Genomic DNA, 6000 nt, shown 5'->3' on the forward strand with positions numbered 1-6000 from the left:
TGGAAAATTGTTGATGAATTTATAGTTTAGCAGTCAACTACCATAATACAGATTTTTTTATGCACAAGTGTACAATACACGACACATTAGCAGCATATACAAGTTCTTACCGTCCGTATATACGCGATTCACACCATCTTACTTGCACTTTCAGTTCACTCCGTAGGGTCTATTAGTAATTTTTCAAACATCTGACAGATTTCACCAATCTTCAAAATTTGTCGGGAATCCATAATACCACCCTAGCACCTAGTGGAAACATTTGGAATTAAACCAAACAAATGGCAAGCGCTAAGCGTCAGACGCTTGGCGCGCGTTATGTCAGCAGCACAAGTTCCGTACGCGTTGTCTTATTACTCGTCGATACTGTGGTACGAATACGTGGACCACAAGTTCCATTGTTTAATAGCTAACTGTCCATGAAAAATTACAATACAAGATGTGGGTTCCACACACTAAAGCACAATTTTGGGGTTGTTCGTACCAGTGTTTAGTACGGAATGTCCTTCGTAGGTTGACCGCGTTTTCTCATTGTGCCGTCTGGGAAACGAAGCTTGCCACTTTATAGCTGAGACTCTGCGATCATTCCATTTCATATCCTCACAAACTCTTACACATGTGTATCAGTATGGGTTGACGCACTACAACTAACGTTATAGGATCAGGGCCGTATTTATAAGCAGGCTCTCTCATAGAGGACACCCGCGCCCTCGTTGTAATAACATGGAGAAGTTCCTCTTACCATAAAAAGTAGACGCTTATTCGGCTGATTTTTTTTTAGTGGAAAGCTGATATGAATCTCGCCACCATTTACCTCTAAAACCAGACATCACCTCACGTTAAAATCCCAGTCAAGTTCATGGCATTTCAGTTGGAAACATCGATAACACTTTCAAAACAACGGTTAAGAGAATTATGGCTGTTTGATGTAAGTTCGGTTTCGTGGAAAGCCGACTGGCTCCATATCTCATTTTATCCAAACCAAGGTCCCTAACAACTATATATTTCCTGTCGCCAGACACGGGTCCCGAGCCTATGAGCTGGAAAAACCAGTTTTAGATAACTTTATTCGCTAACAAGATATTATGGGAAAGGTGCAACCTGTCATAAGATCCATAGTGATTGACAGCGCACTGATAAGGCAACGGCTTACACGAGCAATTTAAATGGGCATCTACAACTGGCGTTCGGCTGAAATCGATCGTGTAAATATGGCGCGAGCGTAAACATTAGGTTACGCTACTACAGGTCAGTGTATTCCCACAGTCTATAGACTCTGCTGTTATCACATTCTTTATTTGGCATTCATTTTCGTTGGCTTCGCCAATTCATAACTAAATAACCACTTCGCAACTTAATCCAGACCATGGGCTATGTTACAGATCTGCCCGTCACAACAACCAAATCAACCGATCTCAATCAAACGCCAGTTGTACTGTACTCATTTTAGAGCTTCATTCGACTCCTTGCTCTTAAACTGGTCTAAAATAGTAACTCACTACCCGTCAGATATGATCCCTGCAAATTATAAAACCTGTACTGTCACGTACTGTGATGTAGGCGGCAGGGCCCTACTGCCAGGCGAGGAAAGCGTTTTTTAAAATACGAATGTATTTTTTAAAATAGTTTTTGTCGTTATGATTAAGCTACTACTAATGTAACTGATATAGCAATGTTAACGAATTCTGTTGAAGGCACAAATAATTTAAGTTCTGTATATATTTTTAATCTCGTCACTTCATTGAAGCATAAATTGTATGGTAAAACTTTATACAGTAAAATAATAGAGCTTCAGTGCTACGTTATAGGGCTTCAATTCAAAAATTGCTCTACAATGCTGTTTTTGTGGGTTAAATATCACATTAAAGGTTGGTGCGTGAGTTCGTAGCGTTCTTCCATTAGGTTTGATAAGCACAACAGATTCACATAACAGAGATTTTAGTATCTACAGCAGTCCGCCAACGCTGGGGTAACTTTTATATACCGCAGCTGTAGAAATTACGATGTTTTGAGGCGAAGAACACGTAGAGCCTTGGTCGGAGGGCATTTTCATCCGGAAACTTGTTCGTAAAGTGAGGGCGCAAGATCAGGTGAATAAGGTGGGTGAGTTGCTGCTTTGTTTGGGCTCAACCCTTCCTTTCTTTTCCTGATGTTAGCATAAAGACACAGTTTCTCGTCACCATAAAAGTTACAGGACAGGAATGAACGATGTTTTTTACCAAGCAGAGCTGCACATACGACCACACGCTGATTTTTGTGATCTTGGCTTAGAGCGTTTAGTACCCCCACCCCAACCCATTTTTGAATGCGTTTTCGAATGGATTAATGCGTTTAAACGATCATCAGCAAACCCAGAAGGCGTTACTGCACGTGGGGGTGGGCGGTGGGGGGTCACGTTTGTCAAAACGATACTCCTTTTGAAGAGAAAACATTCTCTTGCCGTGCTCTGTTCATTGGCGTTATCCCTTTGCACGGCGCAGTTTCTGGCTGCCTCGGTTGCAGTCACCCCTCTGTTGAACTCAAACAGAAGAATATGTCGGAAGTGTTTCGATTTCTCCGATGGCACCCCGTTTTCTAGCGTCCACAGCTCTACTCACTATCTTCAAATGATAAAATGACAATACATAAACTCAAAAACAAATAAAAAATGACACTATAAATAAATCCATAGCAACAGGAATAGCAACAAGCAAAACAAAAACGCTACGAACTTAAGCACCAACTAAATACGATAGTTGGAACTTTAATAGTGCAGCTCGTACAAAATAGATACGTGTTTCAAAGTTTTACTGGCCTTCAAAGTAGTCACCAGCATTGTGTATAACCCGTCGTCGGCGATGTGGAAGCCGTAGGATACTCTTAGCAGTGCCAGTTGTGTTGACAGTTCGAGCGGCGAGGTCTATTGCCCGACGAATTTGTAGCAGTTCTGAAGTGAATGCCGTGAAGTGTTTCCTTCAGTTTAGAAATCGAGTTGAACTTACGAGGGCTTAAGTCAGGGTAGTGTAGTAGGTGATATAGCACTTAGCAGCCCCGTCAGTCAAACAAATCAGTAACAGTTTGCACTGTAAATGCTTGTGCATTGTCCTGCAAAATGATGGCCAGGTCCTGCAGAAAGTGCCATCACTTCTGTCTCTATGCTGTTCATTTTTGGAACACAACCTACGGCCAGATTTCGCCTGTCTGTATAGACTAACCGTTTTGTGTCTACCTGTCAACACTAGAACATTTCACTTGTTGCCCAGGGGAAAATAAGCATTAATGGTTTTCTCTTTCCGCATATTCTTGGAGGTATCAACAAACCTACAAACGTACGACTTGTAATGGCTATAATTATTAGTGTGCAAACGGCGTAAATACTGATGTGATGTTCAAGACACAAAGGAATTAATAACATCAGGTGCCAGGGGGCGTTGTTTGAATCAATGGGGTAAGTTGAAAATTTGTGCCAGACCAGGTCTGCTGCTTACAAGGCAGATGCGCTGACCACTGCTCCATCCAGACACAATGGTATCGTAACTGCACGGACTACCTTAGCACGGCTCCCGTCATACCCAAATTCTAAATCTATTCGCACACCACTGATGTAGTGCATGTAGTGCCTCCTTACTCGTGGTATTTCGCTGATTTCCGTAAGAGTTTAGGCATGGTGTGCATCCGCACTGAAGTGACCATTGGCCGTCTTCGCCTTAATAACACGGGATGATTCACCAAAAATTTGCACCGCTAATGTTGAGGAAATGGAAAGTGCTATTGATGTGCAATTTTCACTGAACGGACTAGTAGTTAGGGGCTCGTCTTGTTAGCCAATAAATACATTTTAATAATACCTAGAAAGTCATTATTTTTCAAACGCACACTTTTTTAAATGTAACAAAGCCTATTGACATTAACAGACTAAAAGTAGGGTAAATTAGAATGTCACTGGTGTTTGTTGAAAGGTTCTAGTGCGAGTCGTTTACGAGATATCGTATTTTGAGAAGTTACAACACCTATACTTGCACACTACCTTTGGTAGCACACACCAAAGGACAACTAAGTGCATACTCTAGTTACGTGGATTCTGACCAGTAACTAGACAATTGATCATCGCGGGCTGTGTTCAAAATCACCACCGACAGCAGCAATACACGCTTCCAGTCTGGTATGGAACGACGCTAGCATTTCACCGGAGACGTCCGAACAGGCTGCAGTAATATGTCGTTGCATATCATCGAGTGTAGTTGGTATATCATTGCAGACAGCGTTGTTCAGCTTTTCCCACGGAAAAAAAGTCTCCAGGACGTGAAATCTGGGGAACGGGCCAGCCAAGGCACAGGTCCTCTGCATCCAATCTAACAATTTGGAAACAATTCGTGAAGACATGCTGTAGTACTTCGTGCACTATGGGTTGAACAGCTACCATGTTGGTTCCTCTAATCGCAGAGGAATGTCTTTTAGTATCGGTCGATGATGGTCTGTTAGGAGGCTGTGATACTTGGGAGCGTTTAGCGTTCCGTCTACGAAAAACGGGCCTATGAGCTGATGGTTCACTATCCCACACCACACATTTACGCTCAATGGATGTTGACGTTCCTCTTAACGTAACCAACGGGGTTTGTCAACAGACCTATAGTGCATGTTTCGGCGGTTTACCTGGCCATGATTGGTTAATGTGGCTTCATCGCTGAACAAGGTAGATGTTACATCTGGAGTATTACGTCTTAATGCCCTTGTACAGAAGTTAACACGATTTTCGTAATCGTTTCTATACAGCTCTTAACCGAGAGTGATGTGATAGGGATGGAACCTATGTCAATGTAAAATGTGCAGTACAGTTGCCTGACTCGTGCCACCTCCTAGTGCCATTGCGCAGGACCTAACGTACGATTGGCTCTGAGCACTACGCGACTTAACTTCTGAGGTCATCAGTCGCCTAGAACTTAGAACTAATTAAACCTAACTAACCTAAGGACATCACACACATCCATGCCCGAGGCAGGATTCGAACCTGTGACCGTAGCGGTCACGCGGTTCCAGACTGAAGCACCTAGAACCACACGGCCACACTGGCCGGCCACTTAACGTACGGGTCAACTGCAACATTAGCAAGAACATTAATTTGCCCCTCTTATGTCGTCACTTGTTTCCTTCTGTTACGTTGTGTAGGTGTCGAGAGTGAATGAAATTTTCATTCTGCAGCGAGGAGTGTGCTGATATGAAAATTGCTGGCAGATTAAAACTGTGAGCCGGTCTGAGACTCGAACTTGGGGCACATTGCCTTTCAGGAGCGAGTGCTCTACCAAATGAGCTATCCAAGCGTGACTCACGACCCGTTCGCAGAGCTTTACTTCCGCCAGTACCTCGTCTCCTATCTTCCAGGCTTCACAGAGGCTCGCCTGCGAAACTTGCAAGAATAATTCTCCTGAAAGAGATTACGGAGACATGGCTGAGCCACAGCCTGGGGGAGGTTTCCAGAATGACATTTTCGCTCTGCATCGGAGTGTGCGCTTATATGAAACTTCCTGGCAGATTAAAACTGTGTGCCGGACCGAGATGGTTCACGTCTAGAGGGATATCTTGCCGCATACACCGTACAGGAATGAACTGCATTCTTCCTACACTCTCCTTATACCATGAGCACCTTGGTTTTTTCAGCATTGGTAAATCCCATCGTCCCCTCGTAACCTACTGCTTGGACCGTCACACACTAACTGACTATCAGGTTTCAAATATGTTCAAATGTGTGTGAAATCTTATGTGACTTAACTACTAAGGTCATCAGTCCCTAAGCTTACACACTACTTAACCTAAATTACTGTAGGGACAAATACACACACCCATGCCCAAGGGGGGACTCGAACCTCCGCTGGGACCAGCTGCACAGTCCATGACTGCAGTGCCTTAGACCGCTCGGCTAATCCCGCACGGCTATCAGGTTTCAATACAGTCAAAGAATACACAAGCAAATTGTAAACAAACATAACAGCATCGTACCTATCAACAATGCAGGTTGAATGGCAC

The 6000-nt window shown here is 43.5% G+C and overlaps 1 protein-coding gene across 1 annotated transcript in view; it reads right to left on the reverse strand.

The window, feature by feature from the left end:
* LOC124711678 (peroxisomal targeting signal 2 receptor) overlaps positions 1 to 267 on the reverse strand; it is a 47267-nt gene extending 47000 nt beyond the window's left edge. The window contains exon 1 of the mRNA XM_047241875.1: positions 111 to 267. The gene's annotated coding sequence lies outside the window, so the exon portion shown is untranslated. The remainder of the gene's footprint in view (positions 1 to 110) is intronic.
* Between the last annotated feature and the right edge of the window lie 5733 nt (positions 268 to 6000).

This window comes from Schistocerca piceifrons, chromosome 8, assembly GCF_021461385.2.
Source record: "Schistocerca piceifrons isolate TAMUIC-IGC-003096 chromosome 8, iqSchPice1.1, whole genome shotgun sequence".
Taxonomy (NCBI): domain Eukaryota; kingdom Metazoa; phylum Arthropoda; class Insecta; order Orthoptera; family Acrididae; genus Schistocerca; species Schistocerca piceifrons.